The sequence below is a fragment of the Apium graveolens genome, chromosome 4 (genome assembly GCF_009905375.1).
Source record: "Apium graveolens cultivar Ventura chromosome 4, ASM990537v1, whole genome shotgun sequence".
NCBI classification, from domain to species: domain Eukaryota; kingdom Viridiplantae; phylum Streptophyta; class Magnoliopsida; order Apiales; family Apiaceae; genus Apium; species Apium graveolens.
The window spans coordinates 20,445,326-20,468,375 of record NC_133650.1 but is presented as its reverse complement, the minus strand read 5'-3'; positions in this window follow the sequence as shown (position 1 = coordinate 20,468,375).

Genomic DNA, 23,050 nt, shown 5'->3' with positions numbered 1-23,050 from the left:
TCTTGTCACAAAGAAGAAAAGCTGGACAGACACCTCAGACTCTGAAAGTGAGGAGAATTATGCTTTGATGGCAAATGCTGATAAAGCAAGTGTTGAAAGCAGTTCTGAAGCTGCTGAATCAAAGGTACCTCAGACTACTTATGCTTTTCATACTGATGATATTAATGAGTTGAGAAGATATCTTAAAACCATGTTTGTTAGTTATAGAGATCAAACTTTAACATGTGAAAGATTAACTTCTGAAAATCTTGCTTTTAAGAAAAGAAATGATTTCTTAGAAAAAAAGTTAGTTATGTTCCATCAAACTCAGAAAGATAGAGATGATGCTTTTTATGTTAGGGATGAAGTGCTAAAAATGAATGAATATCTAAAAACTGAGTTAGAAAAGGAAAGAGAGGTTATCAGGACTTGGACTAACTCTGGCAGAACAACTCAAAATTTGCTAAGTAGTGAAAACTGGAAAGAGGGCTTAGGTTATGGAGAGGATAAGAATGATAAAGGAACTGTAGAAATTAAGCATGTTGTTGTTAAGCAAAAGCCAAAGTTAGAACCTGTTAAGTTTATAACTGTAAAGTCTGATAATGAGAAATCAGAAGTTAAAAAGGGATTAACTTCTGACAAACTAAAACATGAAAAGACAACTGAAGTAAACATAGGTTTAATGACTAAGAAGCAGCTTAAGCATAAGCTGAAAGATGTTAAGAACGCAAACAAGGTAAAATCACCTAGGAAAAATAGGAATGGAAAGGAAGGTGTGAATAAAAGCAATGATTATAAGCCTGTTCCTAAAGCTCCCAGGAAAACGTGTCATAACTGTGGAAGTTCTAACCATCTGGCCTTTTTTTGCAGGAAGAATAAGAACATAAACTCCTTACCTTTAAAGTCAGGAGTTAAGAGTCAGTCTGTTAGATATAAGCCACAAAATCCTTGTTTTCATTGTGGTAGTTTATGACATTCCATTTATACTTGTAAAGATAATTACCATCATTGGAAGGTAAAGATGCATCTTCATATACTTTCTCAAGATGAGGCCTATGTGGACTGCATAGAAAGAGGTCATCATGTTCCAATGAGAGCTGTAATAGGAAACGAGTCATCTGTTCCCAAACCAAGGCATGAATGGTCTGATCCTGACATTGAACAAGTCAGGAAGGATAAAAAGGCCATGAACATTCTGTTCAATGGAGTTGATGCAGACATGTTTGACAACATTATAAACTGCAAAACTGCCAAGAAAGTCTGGGATACTATACAGATAATATGTGATGGCAATGAGCAAGTTAGAGAAAATAAAATGCAGCTCTTGATTTAGCAATATGAGCATTTTCACAATGAGGAAAGTGAGTCACTCACTGACATTTTTAGTAGATTCCAAAAACTACTAAATGCTCTTAAGTTACATGGAAGAGTCTATCAGACTAAAGACTCTAATCTGAAATTCCTTAGATCTCTTCCAAAGGAATGGAAACTAATGACAGTCTCATTGAGAAACTCACAAGATTATAAAGAGTTTACTTTGGAGAGACTGTATGGCATCCTGAAGACCTATGAGCTTGAGATAGAGCAGGATGAAAGGATGGAGAGAGGAAAGAAGAAAGGAGGATCCATTGCACTAGTTGCTGATTTGGAAAAGGAGAAGGAAGTGAAGATGGAAGCTGTTGAGTCAACTTCTAAGGTCTGTGAGAACAAGGGCAAGGGGCTTGCAGCAGAAAGTGAAGATTCATTGAGCCAAGATGACATGGAGGACATTAATGAGCACCTAGCATTTCTCTCCAGGAGATTTGACAAGCTCAAGTTAAAAAAGAACTTTGGAGCAGCCAAGCCAAATATAAACATGGTGGATAAGTCAAAATTCAAATGTTTCAAATGTGGCTTGGCAGGGCATTTTGCAAATGAGTGTAGAAAGTCAGATTTCAGTAAGAAAAGGTTTGAGTCTGTGGATTATAAGCAAAAATAATTTGATCTACTCAAACAAAAGGAAAGGGCTTTTATTACACAAGAGAATGACTGGGCAGCAGATGGTTTGGATGAAGATGAGGATGTCAGTTATGTCAATCTAGCCCTAATGGCCAAGTCTGATGAAACAGAGACTAGTTCCTCAAGCAATCAGGTAATTACTACAAACCTTGCACATTTATCTAAAGCTGAGTGTAATGATGCCATAAATGACATGTCTACAGAATTATATCACTTGCGTGTTACACTTAAGTCTCTTACTAAAGAAAATGCTAAAATCAAAGAAAACAACTTGTTTTTAAGTGAGAGGAATAATGTGCCTGAGTCTCAGTTTATTGATTTTGAGAAATTAAGAATTGAGTGTAAGATTGCTAAGGAGGAATTAACCGAGTCCTTGAAAAAGGAAGAGATGTTAAAGAAGCAGCTCGAGCGTGAACAAGAGGTGATTAAAGCATGGAAAACATCCAGGGATGTCCATGCTCAAATCACCAAAGTTCAAGGAATTGAGTCTTTTTGTGATGAAGCCTGGAAAAAGAATAAAGAGAAACTAGAACCCAATTTGGTAGATGGTTTGCTGACAGATGTAGACTCGACGGATGATGAGGACTATCCGTCGGATAACAAAAAGTGTTATCCGTCGAAAGATGAAAATCCTCATCCGTCGGCTGTGAGCAAGCCCATTAGCAAAGCCAAACTAATCAAGCTAAATGAGAAGTATGGGTCTGTTTCCAAGAACTTTGTTTCAGGAGAGTCAAGCCAAGTTAAGAAAGGGAGAAAGGCTAATGTTGGTCACATGACTATCAAACAGTTGAGTGACAGACTTGAGAAAATTGAGGTAAAAATAGAGACTAAAAGGAAAAACAATAGGAATGGTAAAGTAGGGATTAACAAACACAATAACTACACACCTGATAAATATGCTCCTAGAAAAATCTGTGTCAAGTGTGGTAGTGTAAATCATTTGTCCGTTAATTGCAAATCTGCCATGCCTACTCCCATGTCTGTTCAGTCTCAATTTCCTCACATGAATGAAATGCCTTCCATGTCTGTTAATGTTATGCCTACACAGAACATGAATGCACAGTTTGCTAATATGCCATTTGTACCTAATCCATATTATGCTGCATACAGTATGCCTCAAATGTCATTTAGCATGCCCTACTGGAATAACATGTTTACACCAAGCATGTCATTTCCTAGTAGCCATAATATGCATGATAATTCTGTTGCATTAAATGGTTTCAAAGGTCCAACCCAAATGACTAAGGAAGAATCTGAAATTCCCAAGTCAAATGAGTTAAGACCTAAGAAACAGAAGAAGAAAGCTAACAAGGCAGGACCCAAGGAAACTTGGGTACCAAAATCAACTTGATTTGATTTTGATGTGTGCAGGGAAACAGAAGGAATCTTTGGTACTTGGATAGTGGTTGTTCAAGACACATGACTGGTGCTTCTACCCTGCTCACAGAGTTTAAGGAGAGAGCTGGCCCAAGTATTACTTTTGGAGATGACAGCAAGGGTTATACTGTGGGATATGGCTTGATTTCAAAGGACAATGTCATCATAGAGGAGGTTGCCTTAGTGGATGGTCTTAAACACAATCTGTTGAGTATCAGCCAGCTTTGTGACTAAGGCAATTCAGTAACCTTCAACAAAGAAGCCTGTGTTGTGACTAATAATCAAAGCAACAAAGTGGTTCTCACTGGTGTGAGAAGAGGAAATGTGTACCTAGCTGATTTCAACTCAACTAAAGCTGAATCTATAACTTGTCTTCTCAGTAAAGCAAGTCTAGATGAAAGTTGGATATGGCACAAGAAGCTATCCCATTTAAACTTCAAGACCATGAATGAGTTGGTAAAGAAAAAACTAGTAAGAGGCATTCCTCTAGTGGAGTTTACTAAGGATGGACTGTGTGATGCCTGCCAAAAGGGGAAGCAGATTAAAGCATCATTCAGGAAGAAACTTGATTCAGCAATTGAAGAGCCTTTGTAACTGCTTCACATGGATTTGTTTGGACCAGTCAATGTATTGTCAATATCAAGGAAAAGATTTTGCCTAGTAATTGTAGATGATTTCTCAAAGTTCTCTTGGACATATTTCCTAAAGTCTAAAGATGAGGCTAGTGAAATCATCATCAATCACATAAGGCAAGTTAACAATCATCCTGATTTCAAAGTTAGAAGAATCAGGAGTGACAATGGAACTGAGTTCAAGAACTATGTCATGAGAGCATTTTGTGAAGAAAATGGGATCTTGCATGAGTTTTTAGCAGCAAGGACTCCACAACATAATGGAGTAGTGGAAAGGAAGAACAGATCACTTATTGAAGCTGCAAGGACAATGCTTGAAGAATCTAAACTTCTAACATATTTCTGGGCTGAAGCTGTAAATACTGCATGCTACACTCAGAACATTTCTCTGATTAATCAAGCAAGATGCATGACTCCTTATCAATTGTTCAAGAACAAGAAGCCAACTCTAAACTTTCTTCATGTCTTTGGCTGCAAATGCTATATCCTGAGAAATCAAACTGATCAAAATGGGAAGTTTGATGTTAAAGCAGATGAAGGAATTTTTGTTGGATATGCTGTTGGTAAAGCATATAGAGTCTACAATCTAAGAACCAACATTGTTGTGGAATCTATACATGTTGTGTTTGATGATAAAAAGATTGAAGGACTGGAAGATGGTGATCACCATGAGAGCCTCAAATTCGACAATGTTGAGATGGTTAGTGATGAAAGTGATGATGAGAGTGATCAAGAAACAATGTCTAAGGATAATGCAGACAAATCTACCACCAATGAAGCACAAAACTCAACATCCGTCGAGTTGCATAATGCTTCATCCGTCGCAAGGCAATCTGTGTTATCCGTCGGAAGACAACCTGCCTCATCCGTCGATAATCAAAATTCACCATCTGTCGGGTTATCAAAAGGAGCAGGAGGTCAAGACAGATCACCTACAGAAAATTCTCCCTTCTCAAATCAAAGACCATAAACTCAGGGGGAGTTTCTAGCAATTAAAACTCAATCACACATCAAGACAATCATGAGGCCTCTTCATCTAGAGCTAATCTACCTCAGCAAAGGAAATGGACAAAATATCACCCCTTTGAGCTTATTATTGGTGATGTGTCTTCTAGAGTTCAAACAAGAAGAGCAACTCAGGAAGAATGTCTATACAACAGCTTTCTATCAAAGGAAGAACCAAAGAAGGTAGAAGAAGCTTTGTTGGATCCTGATTGGATTTTAGCTATGCAAGAGGAGCTAAACCAATTTGAAAGGAATAAAGTATGGAAGCTAGTACCCAAGCCTAAAGGAAAGAATCCAATAGACACCAAGTGGGTATTCAGAAACAAGATGGATGAAAATGGCATAGTAATCAGGAATAAAGCTAGATTGGTTGCTAAGGGTTATTGTCAGAAAGTAGGAATAGATTTTGATGAAACTTTTGCTCCTGTTGCAAGAATTGAAGCCATCAGAATCTTCTTAGCTTATACAGCCCATGCCAATTTCAAGGTCTATCAAATGGATGTCAAAAGTGCCTTTCTGAATGGAGATTTGGAGGAAGAAGTATATGTCAGTCAACCTCCTGGTTTTGAGGATCCAAAATTTCCAGAATATGTCTATTATCTTCTGAAAGCACTTTATGGACTGAAGCAAGCACCTAGAGCCTGGTATGACACTTTATCAAAGTTCCTTTTGGAAAATCACTTCACAAGAGGTACTGTAGATAAAACTTTATTTTTCAGAAATGTTAATGGCTCTAGCATACTTGTTCAAATTTATGTAGATGATATTATTTTTGGCTCTACAGATGAGAAACATTGTAAAAATTTTGCCAAATTGATGCAAAGTAAGTATGAAATGAGTATGATGGGAGAACTAACTTACTTTCTTGGTTTACAAGTTAAGCAAGTTAGTGATGGAATATTAATTAGTCAAACTAAATATATTTTTGATCTTTTAAAGAAGTTTGATCTAATGGATTGCACATCTGCAAAAACTCCCATGGCCACTGCAACTAAGCTTGAATTAAACACTACTGAAAAGTCTGTGGACATTTCAAGTTATAGAGGCATGGTTGGCTCTCTTCTGTACTTAACAGCTAGTAGGCCAGATATAATGTTTGCTACATGTTTGTGTGCTAGATTTCAGGCTGATCCTAGAGAATCTCACTTGATAGCTATTAAGAGAATTTTCAGATATCTCAAGGGAACACCAAAACTTGGCATTTGGTACCCTAGAGATTCTGGTTTTGATCTAACTGGTTATTCAGATGCAGATTATGCAGGTTGTAGAATTGACAGAAAGAGCACTACAGAAACCTGTCAATTTCTAGGAAACAAGCTTGTGTCCTGGTTCAGTAAAAAGCAAAATTCAGTTTCTACTTCTACAACTGAAGCTGAATATATTGCTGCTGGCAGTTGTTGTACACAGATTTTATGGATGAAAAATCAATTGCTAGACTATGATTTGCAAGTTGAGAGAATTCTTATTTTCTGTGATAACACAAGTGCAATTGCCATCACTGAAAATCCAGTGCAACATTCAAGGACAAAGCACATAGACATCAAGTACCATTTCATAAAGGAACATGTGATGAATGGTACTGTGGAATTACATTTTGTTCCAAGTGAGAAGCAACTTGCAGATATCTTTACCAAGCCACTGGATGAATCCACCTTTTCAAGGTTGGTAAGTGAGTTAGGTATGCTTAATTACGCTTAAATTTATCTGAGTTATTTTGCAAGTTGTAATGTAGCCAGAAATTTAGTTGAATTTTAAGTCTTGGATGAGATTTTGGCCAAGTCAAAATTTGCATCTCGACGGATGATCATTATCCATCGAGTTTAGTCATCCGTCGATACCCTACTTGCTAATAAAAGTCAATTACTTTTCTAGAATACTTTATGACTCGACGGATATCAGTTTATCCTCATTCGTCAAATTGTCTAAATCTCAGCCGTTAATTCCTTGAACATTATCCATCGAGTATACTTACAGTTTGTAAGCATTACACGACGGATTATGGGTGGAATTTTTACAGTTTATTTTTAAACGGCTATTTTAGGCAATTTCTATTGGTTAATTTACTTTCCTTTATTATTTTTGTCAGTTATTTTTGAGATAGTATAAAAGCTTATTTCATTCCAATTATTTTATTTTATCATTCTCAAATTCAACTGCTCTTATTTCATTCTCTCTCAAGCAAATATTCTCTTTCTCTTCAAGCTTTCTTTCTCTAACAATGGCACCTGTAGTAAAAATTATGTCTCAAACTGGGTTCATTTATGAGAAGAACAACTTCACTGCATTGGTCAATAAGGGTATTCAGCAATCAGAGGACTATCATAAGATGATGGACTTTGTGAAGAACTACAAGCTAAATTACGCCATGTTGGAATCACCCACAATCTTCTGTGAAGTTGTTGAAGAGATGTGGACCATTGCAATCTACAACTCTACTGACAAGACCATCACTCTAACCATCAAAGGTAATGAATTCACTATCAATAGTGATGTGATAAAAGCATGTTTCAAAATTCCTGATAATAATGTGACTTCACCACACACTGACACTGATATTATCAATATACTTAATTCCATGCATTATGTACTTCCTAGTTCCAAACTGAGTGATATTAGAAGAATGGGTCTTAGGAAGGAGTGGAGTTTCATGTGTGATGTAGTTACTAAGGTTTTCTCTGGAAAAGTCAGTAATTTTGATTCTGTAAACATTTCCATGCTATACATGCTAGTCACAGATAAATTTTACAATTTCAGTGATTTTGTCTTGATTGAGTTAGGTTTTAAACTAGGTGAGTTAGCTAAAAGAGGAAAGAATGTGTATTATGCTAGATTTTTCATGTTATTGGCTAACCATCTATGTCAAGAAATTGTGCTTGAGAACCCAAACAACAAACTGGCTTGTTGGGTTCAAGAGAGAAGACTCATTGCAGATTTGAACAGAGCCAACCATCACAGGGATGTGCCAATGTTCTATTTTCCTGTAATGCAGACAACTCAGGTAAATGAGGTAAGTTCATCCATCCCTACAACTATTCCAACCTCCTCCATTTCTTTGAGTTCAGGAATATCTATGGCAACTGTGATAATGACCAAACAGTTGCCTACCAAAGCTGCCAAAACTACTGCAATTTCTAAATCCAAATCAAAGAAAACCCCCTCTGGTATCTCTCAAAAGGTACCAGTTGAAAAATCCACCAAAGCCAAAGAGGGGAGTGTGAAGGAGGGTAAGTTAGGTGAGGGAAGGGGTGAACATCAAAGAAACCCCAAGAATAAGGTTGGAGAGTTGAGTGAATCCCAGCCTAGCCACACTGCAGTTTCCCAATAAACTGCAGTGCTTAAAAGGGACAAAAGCTCACTTCTAGCTACATCTTCCCAAAAGGATACAGTTATTGAACATAGCTCTCAGCCAATAGCACAGGCCAAAAGGGTTAGGGACACAAGCTCACCCCAAACTTACATAAGAAAGAAGAAATCTAAAACCTCTGGGGATACACAGGGCACACACACAGTGCAAACTGGTGCTAAAGACACAGTCCCTGCACTCTCTCAAATTCAGTTTGATGTGGCTCCAATAAATGTGGAGTCACAGCCAAAATCTCTAATAATAGAAGCATCTGAAACATCCTACTCACCAACAAACTCTCTGGAAGTGGATATGATAAACACTTCAATTCCTGATTCCCCTTCTTTAACTCTGTTAGGGAAGCCAAAATCCAGTGCAAGTGAGCATCATCTTTTAGATGATTTGTTGGCTCACTTGCCAATTCTTTCAGATTCTATTGTGACATCTGTGCCCCAAATATCTTCAATCAACACAGAGTCAACAATAGTTTCTCTTCCCACCTCATTCATTTCTACTCTCTCGATGGATATTGTTCATCCATCGAGTAGTGATTATATCCCAATGGATAAGCTTAACAGCAGTTATCCGTCGGACAACATTACTACTCACTCGACGGATATCACTTATCCGTCGAGTATCTCTGCACAACTTCAAACTTCAACTATTTCAAGTGCAGAAGATTTAGTGGTTGTACAGTCACTCTTAGGATTGAGAGAGGAGAGTGTATTGAGTGAGAGGCTAGGTTGCTCCCAGGCAAAAGGAGAGGAAGAGAGTGAAAATCAGCAATCCATTTATTCAGGATTGGCAAAAGTGAGTGAGAGGAGTCCCACCTTAGTAGGTGAAGGTGAGGGTGTGAGGGTGGGGAGCCAGGGTGAGACCCTGATGCAACAAAAGAGAGATTATGAGAGAAAGGCAGGTACAGGAGAAATAAGGGTGGATCCAGCCATTGCTAGTGAGTCAATGATTGTGAATGATGCTGAAAAGGAAAGACAATTTCAGCAACATTACAAAGCTGTAATTGATAACATTTCCTTGGATGCTGACACTTTTACTCATCCTGTGTCAGCCTATCAATTGTTGGATGCTCAGGGAAATGTGGAGGCAGAACAGACTTTGAACTTAGTACACACCTCAGAATCTCTTCAAAGAGATAAAGCTGCTGTCAATAGGATGCCTTCCCAAGCTGGTGAGCCATCTGAAGAATTTGAAGTAAATTATAATGATGATGACTCTATTTCTTTGGATGGAAGCATGAACTTAGGGGGAGATGAAGGCCCAAGTTCTGTTTCAGATTTACCTGAATGGGCATGGACAAAGGAATCTACACCAGGACAATTTGGTGTATCCTTGGTTAAGCAAGTTATGGCTATTCAAAAGGCCCTTCAGGAAACTTCAGATGCTGGCACCAAGGCTATTCTTCAAGCTCACCTAGACTCTCTACATCTCATGAAGATCCAGCAGTTAAGACAGAATCTGAGTGTGGATGAACTCAAAAAGGATATAGATGACTTGAAGACCTACAATTCTGAGAAGCTGGATTCAGTCATGCCATATGGTACCATGCAAGATATATTACTAAGATTGAGGAGAGAATCAGATTCTGAAAAGAAGCTGGCCAAGCTGGAAGACAAAGTTCAAGTTATTGAGAATTTAGTGGCTATCCTTCTTCAAAATCAACAGACTCAGACAAATCTTCTCATACAACTGGCTAAAGCACAAGGCCTAACTCCTCAATTTGATGATAATAAAAAGGGGGAGAGAGAATCAAGTAAGGGGGAGAAAGGACCAAGTGAGGGGGAGAAACTTCAAGTACAAATCATCAAAGTAATTGTACCTTCAATTACTGTCTCCAAGCCACCAGTTGCAGATGGTATAGATCTGATTCAAGTAGCAGCAACAAATTTGAAAGTTGCTGAGAAAGAAAATTTGAGTTTGATCAACTGGGAGAAGATTGATGAGGAGATACAGAAAAAGTTTGAACTTGTCAAGGAGCCAGTTAAGTCAGCCATCCATCACTCTCAAGTCAAGCAAATCAGTGTGAATGAGATGAGCATGAATTATCTGGAAAAAGGACAGTCTTCTTGCATCAAGTCTCCAAAGGATGAAACAATTCTTAAACCAAGGGCAAATTATCCGAAATCATCTTTGAAGAACCCCTTGGACACTGTGTATGAGACACCCAATCCTGATGAGAAGAAGCTTCTGTCAAGATCAATTGTCTTCTATAAAGATCCAGCTGATTCAGCTTCAAAAAGGAGAATTGCTAAGATATTCAGAAATGGAAAGGAAATTTGTGTGGTAGCTGGACATCCACAATTTGCTCAAGCAAAGAGAGAAGAAAAAGCCAGATTGAAGCAGGAAAAGAAGCAAGCTGCTCTAGATGCAAAGAATTCTAAACAAAAGAAAGAGCAGATTGCTATCTTGGCCAAGCTACAGGCTGTGAATTCATCTCAACAAATTCCCTCACAACCATCTGAAGCTGCTGAATCAAAGAAGAAAATTGAAGAACAGAAGAAATTCCCAAGAAAGAAAGAATTGGCTAGAAGAACAAAAAAGAAACTGGATGTTGCTGACAAAGAATTGGAAGATCAATTTCCTAAGGTACCCACAGCAGCTACAACTCAAGCATCAAAGCCCTCTGTGGCATTTGAAGATATAAGGGTGGTGGATCCCTACAGGAATATTAATGGTGAACCTATTGTGCCCAAGGATGAGCCAATAGAGTGGGATAAAATACCAATTCCTGACTTCAATTTACCAATCCTTAGCAAGCCAAAAAGGACAAAGTCAAGGGCAGTCAAGAAAGTGAAGCTGTCACCACTCAAATCCAAGTCAGTAGTTAAAGCTCAACCCAAAGTCAACAAGGGAGACTACTTGTACTTGTGTGACATCAAAGAATTTTCAGATCTAAACCTCTATCTGGATGAACGGGATGAAGTGAGGGGAATTGATGTATACAGGAACCTACCTGAAAGGTTAGTGTTCAAGTACAAGGGAGGAAAGGAGATTGTGTGGCCTCTTCACAGGATTCTTCAAGAGAGCCAAGTTGTACTGATTAAAGTTTATTCATCCTTCAAGAAGAACTTTGGGTTCAATGTAACTGCAAGAAGACTAGTATTGAAGAAGATTGAAGAACTAAGGAGTATTAGAGTTAAAGATGCACTCCCAAAGACTCTAATCATTCCATACACAGGGAGAAGAGTGCATCTAAGGCCCTACTGGCTGATGGAGTTCATAGATGACAAGGGTGTGAGAAGATTCTTCAGATTAGAAGACCAATTGAGCATCTCTAGCAATGAGACTCTCTTGGAAATGCATGAAAAGCTAGATCTCTCAGAATCTGATGAACTGGAATTCCACAGGCAGCTCCAAAATCAGATTGATGAAAACAACAGAAAGCTTGGAAGAATATCCAGACCTTCAAGAAACTAGAAAAATATGCTCAGGCTAGAGGAGCATCTTGAAAATGACTGTGAGCCAAACCTTGTACATTTTGATTACTTAAAGCACTTTCAGTATTATCTATTTATCTTTAAAGTTGTATGTTTAGGATTTTTGTTATCATCAAGTATCTCTTAATTTATGGCTACAATTCCAGTAGACATAAATTGGGGGAGATTGTTGTGCATATGTTTTGTACTTGATGATTTCATAAACAAAACATCTAAGTGGATTTTACTTAGTGAAATAATATAGCACTCGACGGATAAGAATTATAGTCCCAACGGATAACTCATTATAGTCCCGACGGATGTTAACTTATTATCCATCGAGTGAGTAGCTTATGTAATAATAAGTCTGTAGCACAGTTATGTATACATCTTTGTATAGATTCTGTAGTAGCCTATAAGTCATGTTAACTTTAACTAGATATGCAGAGTAGGTTGATTAATTGTATATAAATGATGTCTTGTAATTCTGCATAAGTGAAATGAAGTCAAGTGCCAAAATAGCTACCGACGGATGATTAACAAAGCCATCGACGGATGATCAAATGACTATCAACGGATGTTTAGCATAGCAGTCGACGGATGATCAATGAAGCCATCAACGGATGTTCAGAAAGTCGACGGATGATCATATATCCAACAGATGTTCATAAAATCCAACGGATGATCATATAAAGAATTCAAACAGCAGTTGAACAGTGAAAGCTGAGCACAGCCGTCGAGATGTATACAAATCTATTGTGGAAGCCCATTAACTCGGTAATAGAGGACGAAAAGCAGCAAAGTTTAAGACTGATAGTTTTTATATTTATTCAGTCTTTTTGACTTTGTAATTTTTGGTAATATATAAACCAAGAACGTAGCAAATAGAAAATAAGTTGAGACACAAAAATAGAGAAATCTTTGTAAGCAGAATCTTTAGCATTTCCCTATATTCTCAGCAGTTCGATTTGTAAGCAGCTGTAAGCATTCTTGCATACAGAGTCCTCTCGATATATAATATATATCTCTGGTGGAATTGTTTAAATCCACCAGAAAGTTTTTAAAGACTCTTGTTTTTAATTACTTATGTTTTGATTCAATTAAGTTTCTATTCCGCATTGTGCTAATCAAAACATTTATATCTATATTCGAGTTAAACATTTTTATTTCGAGAAAAAGGTTCAAGAATTCCATTCAACCCCCTTCTGTAAATCTTGCTATATTGTTAAGGGACTAACACTATCACTATGTGAATAACTGCTGACACATGAGTGAACTCCATCAGTTGTTCAGCTGTGTGAGTCATATTCAGTGAACTTATTCTATAATAAGCACCTACATACTAGCTATAGTGTCACCACACAAATGTCTATGAGAACAGACATCCTTCATAATGAAGCAAGCATAGTATGTACCGATCTTTGCGGATTATTAATTACCAGTTAGTAATCCTACGACCAGGAACTATTTAAGTTTAGAGTTATCATCTTTTAGGTCTCATTATTATGATCTCATCACAATCCATAAAAAGCTTTACTCTAAACTGTGGTATATCTTATTTAAACATTTAAATAGATAGAGCCCGCAATAAAAACAAAACAAGTCTTTTATTAATATCAATGAAATCAAAACAGATTACATAAAAGTTATTCCTAAATCCTCATACATGATTGGACTTAGGACATATCTCTTTCAATCTCCCACTTGTACTAAAGCCAATCACTCTGGTATCTAATACTCATCTTGTCTTTATGACGATCAAAGTGACTCTGAGAAAGTGGCTTTGTGAGTGGGTCTGCTACGTTGTTATGAGTGTCAACTCTCTCGACGTTGACATCTCCTCTTTCAACAATCTCCCTAATCAGATGAAAGCGCCGCATGACATGTTTGGAATTTCTATGAGACCTAGGTTCCTTGGCTTGTGATATTGCTGCGTTGTTATCACAATACAACACAATAGGCTCTTCAATGCTAGGAACAACTCCCAACTCAGAAACAAATTTCCTCATCCAAACGGCTTCTTTTGCAGCCTCACTTGCAGCTATATATTCTGCTTCCACTGCGGAGTCAGCCGTTGTAGACTGTTTGGAACTTTTCCAACTAATCGCACCACCATTCAGAGTAAACACGTACCCTGACATGGATTTGCTATCACTTTTTGATTGAAAACTAGAGTCAGTATAACCCTCTATTTTCAACTCAGATTCACCACCAAAAACAAGAAAAATGTCCTGAATCCTTCGCAAGTACTTAAGGATGTTTTTCACTGCTTTCCAGTGGTCTTCACCTGGATTGGACTGATATCTGCTCGTCACACTAATTGAATAAGCAACATCAGGCCTTGTACACAACATCGCGTACATGATAGATCCTATTGCTGAAGCATAAGGAATCTTACTCATACGCTCTCTTTTCTCAGGTGTCTTAGGAGACATTTTTTCGGAAAGGGACACTTCATGGCTTATTGGTATGAGACCTCTTTTGGAGTTTTCCATGCTAAACCTTTTATGCACTTTCTGGATGTATGTACCCTGGGTAAGACCTATCATTCTTCTAGATCTATCTCTATAGATCTTCATACCGAGAATGTAGGATGCTTCTCCCAAGTCCTTCATGGTGAAGTTCTTTGATAGCCATATTTTGACTGATTGTAGCATCGGTATATCATTTCCTATAAGAAGTATGTCATCCACATACAATACAAGAAATGTTACCGCGATCCCACTAACCTTCTTGTGGACACATGGTTCATCTATATTTTTGATAAAACCAAACTTTTTGATTGTCTCATCAAAACGGATGTTCCATCTACGAGAAGCTTGCCTTAAACCATATATGGTTCGCAGCAGCTTACACACTAGGTGTTCATTTCCCTTGGAAAGAAAACCCTCTGGCTGTGTCATATACACTTCCTCCTCAAGTTCCCCATTGAGGAAGGCCGTTTTCACGTCCATTTGCCAGATCTCATAGTCGTAGTAAGCAGCAATCGCAAGCAAAATCCGAATTGATTTTAACAGGGCTATAGGAGAAAAAGTTTCATCAAAGTCAATCCCGTGCCTTTGTTTGAATCCTTTTGCCACGAGCCTAGCATTATAGGTCTCCACCTGGCCATCTGCTCCAATCTTTCTTTTGTATACCCACTTGCACCCAATAGGCTTAACACCTTCAGGAGCCTCAACCAGAGTCCATACTTGGTTGGTATACATAGATTCCATTTCGAATTTCATGGCACTATGCCATTTCTCTGAGTCAACACTACTCATAGCCTCATTATAGGTCACAGGGTCATCATCATCAATGATTGACAACTCATTGTCATTCTCAATGACAAGGCCATAATACCTCTCAGGTTGGCGAAACACTCTCCCTGTCCTACGAATGGGCTGTTCCACAGAAGGTTGTTCAGTCTGAACAGGTGTTTCCACTTGATTCGTAGTAGTTTGTGCTTCTTGAACTTTATCAAGTTCAATTTTGCTCCCACTGTTTCTTTCAAGGATAAACTCCTTTTCCAAGAAGGTAGCATGTCTGGAGACAAACACCCGATGATCGGTATTAAAGTAATACCCCAAAGTCTTTTTAGGATATCCCACAAAATTACATTTTACAGATCGAGATTCTAGCTTATCTGGGTCAACTTTCTTTACATAAGCTGGACATCCCCAATTTTTAACGTGTTTAAGACTCGGTTTCCTTTCTTTCCATATCTCATATGGTGTTTGAGGAAAAGATTTGGAAGGCACCTTATTCAGTAAATATGCTGAGGTTTCCAATGCATAACCCCATAGGAATACTGGAAGATTCGCATAGCTCATCATGGACCGAACCATGTCTAACAAAGTTCAATTTCTCCTTTCAGATACCCCATTTAACTGTGGAGTATATGGAGGAGTCCACTGGGAGACTATACCATTTTCTTTGAGATAATCTAGAAACTCTTCATTCAAGTATTCACCACCTCGATCTGATCGAAGAGTTATAATACTGTGTTTGGTTTGTTTCTCCACTTCATGTTTATATTCTTTGAACTTTTCAAAGGCTTCAGACTTGTGTTTCATCAAATACACATATCCGAATCTAGATCTATCATCTATGAAAGTAATGAAGTACGAAAATCCACCCATGGCTTGCGTCGACATTGGTCCACATACATCTGTGTGTACCAATCCTAGCAAATCTGCAGCCCTCTCTCCATGTCCACTAAATGGAGATTTGGTCATTTTACCCAATAGACAAGACTCGTATGTAGGATATGATTCAAAATCAAAGGGGTCAAGTAACCCTTCCTTATGCAATGTCCGCAGTCTATTTTCACTAATATGACCTAGCCTACAGTGCCATAAATAGGTCAGATTTTCATCATCTCGTTTTCTTTTATTAGTTTGTTCAATCTGAAGTAAATCATGCTCTACGTCACATATATACAGACCATTATTTTAAATGCCACGTCCAAAAAAAACATTATCTCTAAGGATAGAACATTCATTATTCTTAATAATAAATGAATAACCATCCACATCCAACATAGGAATAGAAACAATATTCCTCACAATAAAGGGAACATAATAACAATTATTCAAAATAATAGTCTTGCCCGTAGGCATATGTAAACTAAATGATCCTACAGATATGGCCGCAACCCTTGCTCCATTGCCCATACGTAGAATCACCTCATCTTTTTCAAGAGTCCTACTTCCCTTTAGTCCTTGCAACGAATTGCAAATATGAGAACCACAGGCGGTATCTAATACCCAAGTAGAAATTTGACCTAGTGACATATAAACTTCGATCATGAACATGCCTGAATCAGAAGCGGTAGTCTCACTACCCTTCTTCTTCAATTCTGCAAGGTAAACCTTGTAGTTCCTCTTCCAGTGCCCCAACTTGTTACAGTGAAAACAAACAGCTAAATTAGGACCAGTCAACTTGTGAGCATCTAGTATGCTCCGGAGTGATAGTGCAGAAGACATGACGAATATAGTAAATCTGTAAATGATAAACACATACAACACTTAGCAAATATTCAATTTTATTTCAAAATACTATATGAATCAGGTCTTCATTCATAAGTGTCTCCCACTAGTTTATCTAATTTTTTCAACCCCCTAAGTGAAAATTAAGCATTCATAATGCTAGTGGGAATATGGATCCTACATTCCATCACACAACCTCGGCTGTGGCACGAAACGTCATGTGATGTTCAATAGGCAGACAACTCTTGTCAATTACATCTTATGTTATTCCCTAATATAAGTTTAGCCTCTTGAATAATTGAGTCACGACTGTGGCACGACAAACTCAATATTCTAAGTCAAGTCTAACCCAACATTTCGTACAATTGAATCAGTCTCCAACGGCCCACGGCTGTAGCACGTACCGACCTTTAGATTCTAATTCAATGTACACATCTCTATGTAATAGACAAGTATTTCTTATTTCGAAATCAAAGCCCTCGGCTGTAGCATGAAACGACAATGATTTAAAAATAAGAACCACTTTCTACCATGTTGAAAGGCTATGACCGACACAAGCCCGTTGTGTCTTTGGCCAATTACTACTTGAGATTATTTAATTTTAGAGGGATTATATTACGTTACAATCATAATCATATTATAAAGAGATTCTTCCTTTTAAATTAAATATTTCAAATCAATAATCGATAATCAGATGATTCCCAGATCGGGTGGAGCATTGTCAAGAGGCGTCACTTAATAACCCTTTCTTACAGATAGAAATCTGTTGTTGACAGAATCATCCTTTCTCTCAATATTGAAAATTCATATTCAATTACGTGTTTCATAGACACAAGAATCTCATGATCGTATTCATAATATTTATTGTTAAGGAAAGAAACGATTCTTATTCTATATTTTCTAGAGCACGCCTTATATTGATATAAGTTCACCTAAATCTATCATCACATGGTAAATATAGGCATATATCTCATATATAAAATTAAATAAACAAGTAAATGTAAAGTGCAATAAAGTAAATGTGTTTGGTTATGGCCCCATCCTATGTGATCATTATCAAGCTCATGATAAAGATCAAGGTCAATCTAATATGGTGATGGAAACAAATACAACTACTTATTACATAAGTCTTCTTCTTTGTTTAGACTTCTTGTATGCCTCATCTTCTTCTTTGTATCACCTCCATTGGATAGCCTTCTTGAGTCTTCAATTACATTACATGATTTAAAGTAAAACTAATCTAATGAACTTACAAGAATAACTCGAGTTACATTCGAGATTTATGATTACAAAGATTGACGACATGCAAGTCGTATTTAAAACCAAAACCAAAACCATTACACTAAGGTCGAAAGGCCATAACCATCCACCATGCTCATACAACACATAAAAGCATGTTAAAACACATAATCTGATCTTAACATATCATATTATCCATGATCTAATCATAAAAAGAAAATATGACAAAAATCAGAAAAATCAGAAAAATCAGAATCAAATCAGAAAAACAAGAATCACTGTTTACGGGCAGTAAACGACGTCAAACGCCTTACAGACGAGTCGTTGATAGCTATAGCTATCAGTTTTTTTCAGACGCTCGTTTACCTATGGAATAGGGTATTAGTTTGCGTAAATCGGACACCAGACCCAGATTTCAGCAAATCTGCAGCAGCCAATTCAGAATCCGTATCTAATATGATTCTCATAATTAGAACAAACATAAATCATGTATATATCAGTATATATACAGATTACATAATTATCTTATGATTATACAACTCACATGAATATCATATATTCAAAACCATACATATATAAGCATATTATATCAACATCAAATCATGGCGAATCACGTACATGCTCATATATCGAAAATAGTTAAACACATAAACGAATTAAAAACTTTTCGCAAGTAGCTCTGATCAGCAAAAACGTAAATTTAAATCTTAAAAAAAACCGAAACCCTCCGCAGGATCCATGCGAAAAATAATATTTAATTCGTAGTTCAGTATGTTTACCTTAAGAAGCTTTACGTTAATGGAAAGATGGAGGTCTTTAATGGCGATCCAAAAATGATGAACAGAGATCCTTAGCAGCTGCTCCTCAAGTGTGAAGCACTCCACCGGTATCCACCAAGAAAACGATGTAATGAAGGAGGAGGAGGTGGAGAGAATTAGGGTTTTGTAAATCTTTTTGGTTGAGGCAAAAATAGGGTCTATAATAGTATATTTATAGGCAAAATTTTCAGCTGAAAATTTTCCCATAAAATATTATTATTATTAACCCTTTATTATTCTGACTAATAATTAAAACACCGTTTAATTATTAATCATTTTTCTAAACTCTTTAGAAATAATTTTCTCACTTGATTTAATTTCCAAAAATTAAATTTTTAATTAATAATATTAAGAACCTTTTCTTAATTAATTTATAATCAATTAAATCTCATTTAATCAATTATTAAATTTGCCAATTAATTATTTACTTCATAAATAAATAATTATCAGCCATTATTAATTAATTCTTCCACCATTAAATCATTCTCTTTTATGGTGTGACCCTGTAGGTTCAATATTAAGCCGGTAGTAGAAATAAATAATAATAAAATTATTTTATTATTATTTATATAAAATCTCTAATTCATTAAATATGATTAATTAATTAATCATATTTATTCTACATCGTGAGGCATACTTCTCAGCATATCGCGACTATCCGGATAATACGAATTCACTGCTTAGAATACCAAGAACCTATTCAGTGAGTAGTTACCGTACAATCAATTCCTTCTACCCTACAATGTCATGATTAAATACAAGGCATGGAACTTGTGTCAAGCCTATCTTATTTAATCACTTGCTTTCCCATTCACTATGCTTAGTTCTATTTAATGTAAATTAGAAACTCCTTTCTAATTTCATTCACTCTGGCCAGAGATTCCTGAACTAGCATAAGTGGATCAGCATTGAACATTCTCTTCCTTCACTGGAAGGGGTAGATCCTTTATTGATCATACACTATCTTCGTGTACAAATTCCTATACCCAGTAGAGCTCTTATAATTGTCCCTTGAGACTAAGAACTAAACCAAAGCATAGTTCAGTGTACACAAGATGACTATGATGACCTCAAGTCTAAGGATACTTGTACAACTATCACTATATGAACAACTGCTGACACGTGAGTGAACTCCATCAGTTGTTCAGCTGTGTGAGTCATGTTCAGTGAACTTATTCTATAATAAGCACCTACATACTAGCTATAGTGTCACCACACAAATGTCTATGAGAACAGACATCCTTCATAATGAAGCAAGCATAGTATGTACCGATCTTTGCGGATTATTAATTACCAGTTAGTAATCCTACGACCAGGAACTATTTAAGTTTAAAGTTATCATCTTTTAGGTCTTATTATTATGATCTCATCACAATCCATAAAAAGCTTTACTCTAAACTGTGGTATATCTTATTTAAACATTTAAATAGATAGAGACCGCAATAAAAATAAAACAAGTCTTTTATTAATATCAATGAAATCAAAACAGATTACATAAAAGTTATTCCTAAATCCTCATACATGATTGAACTTAGGACATATCTCTTTCAGATTCTACCCTGCACACTGAGTTCAAGGAGAGAGCTGACCCAAGTATGACTTTTGGAGATGACGTCAAAGGGTATACTGTGGGATATGGCTTGATTTCAAATGAAAATTTCATCATTGAAGAAGTTGCTCTAGTGGATGGACTCAAACACAACCTTTTGAGTGTCATCCAACTATGTGACAAGGGTAACTCTGTAACTTTCAATTCAGAAGTCTGTGTTGTTATAAACAAGAAGAACAATAAAGTGGTTCTCACAGGTGTGAGAAAAGAAAATGTGTACCTAGATGACTTCAACTCATCTATTGCAGTAGCTATCACTTGTCTTTTCAGCAAAGCAATTCAAGATAAAAGTTGGATATGGCATAAGAAGCCGTCTCATTTGAACTTCAAGTCTATGAATGAACTAGTCAGGAAAGATCTAGTAAGAGGCATTCCTCAAGTTGAGTTCACAAAAGATGTATTGTGTGATGCCTGTCAAAAGGGAAAACAAATCAAGGTATCATTCAAGAAGAATCTTGAATCTACAATTGAGGAACCACTACAACTATTCCATATGGATTTGTTTGGACCAGTCAATGTGTTGTCAATCTCAAAGAAAAGATATTGTCTAGTGATTGTGGATGATTTTTCAAAGTTCTCTTGGACATACTTCCTTAAATCTAAAGATGAAGCTAGTGAAATCATTATCAATCATAAGGCAAGTCAACAATCATCATGATCTCAAATTTAAAAGAATTAGGTGTGCAATGGAACTGAGTTCAAAAAATCTGTAATGAGGTTGTTTTGTGAAGAAAATGGGATCATGCATGAGTTTTCAGCAGCAAGGACTCCATAACAAAAATGAGTGGTGGAAAGAAAGAATAGATATCTAATTGAAGCTGTAAATACTGTATGATACACTCAGAATATTTCTTTGGTCAATCAACCAAAATGCATGACCCCTTATCAATTTTTCAAGAACAGGAAACCAACACTTAACTTTCTTAATGTTTTTGGATGCAAATGCTACATTCTAAGGAATCAAACTGAGCAACATGGAAAGTTTGATGTCAAAGATGATGAAGGTATCTTTGTTGGATATATTGTTGGAAAAGCATATAGAGTCTACAATCTAAGAACCAACATTGTTATGGAATTTGCACATGTTGTGTTTGATGATAAGAAGATTGAAGGACTGCAAGATGAAGGTTTCCATGAAAGCCTCAAATTTGACAATGTTGAGATGAATTGTGATGATAGTGATGATGAAAGTGATCAAGAAACAATTTATAAGGAATATGCAGAAAAATCAGCAACAAATGAAGCCCAAAATTCTACATCTGTCAAAAGACAAAGTGTAGCATCCGTCGAAAGACAAATTCCAGCATCCGTTGAAAGACATGGCGCATCATCCATTGACAGACAAACTGCATCATCCATCGAAAGGCAAAACTCAACATCCGTTAAACCATCAATTGGAGTTAAAGGCTCTTTTAGATCACACACAAAATGGACCCAACCTCAAGTCAAATATCCACAAACTCCGGGGGAGTTTTTTCTAATCAAAACTCAGTCACACATCAAAAAAACTTTGAGGCCTTTTCATCTAGAGCTATTCTACCACAACAAAGGAAATGGACTATGGATCACCCATTTGAACTAAATATTGGTGATGCATCTTCAAGAGTGCAAACAAGGAAAGAAATTCAATATGAATGTCTATATAGTAGCTTCCTGTCACAAAAAGAGACAAAGAAGGTAGAAGAAGCTTTATTAGATCCTGATTGGGTTTTAACTATGTAAGAAGAGCTAAACCAATCTAAAAGGAATGGAGTATGGAAGTTGGTACCCAAATCAAAAGGCAAGAATCCTATTGATACCAAATGGTTATTCAGAAATAAGATGGATGAGAATGGCATAGTTATAAGGAACAAAGCAAGATTGGTTGCTAAAGGCTATTGTCAACATGAAGGGATATATTTTGATGAAACTTTTGCTCCTGTTGCAAGACTTGAAGCTATCAGAATTTTTCTAGCCTATGCAACCCATGCCATTTTCAAAATCTATCAAATGGATGTAAAGAGTTCCTTTCTATATGGAGACTTGGAGAACGAAGTCTATGTCAGTCAGCCTCCTGGTTTTGAAGACCCCAACTTTCCAGAATATATTTATTATCTTTTGAAAGCACTCTATGGATTGAAGCAAGCACCTAGAGCCTGGTATGATACTTTTTCAAAATTCTTTCTAGAAAATCATTTCACAAGAGGTACTATCGACAAAACTCTTTTTTTAGGAATGTTAATGACTCTAGTATACTTGTTCAAATTTATGTAGATGATATTATATTTGGCTCTACAGTTGAAAAACTTTGTAAAAAGTTTTCCAAACTAATGCAAAATAAATATGAAATGAGCATGATGGGAGAACTAACTTACTTTCTTGGTCTCCAAGTTAAGCAAATTAGTGATTGAATATTCATTAGTCAAACCAAATACATTCATGATCTTCTAAAGAAGTTTGACTTAATGGATTGCACATCTGTAAAAACTCATATGGCCACTGCCACTAAACTTGAAATAAACATAACTGAAAAGTCTATAGATATTTCAAATTATAGAGGCATGGTAGGCTCACTTTTATATTTAACAGCCAGTAGGCCAAATATAATGTTTGCTACTTGTCTTTGTGCTAGATTTCAAGCTGATCCTAGTGAATCTCATTTAGTAGCTA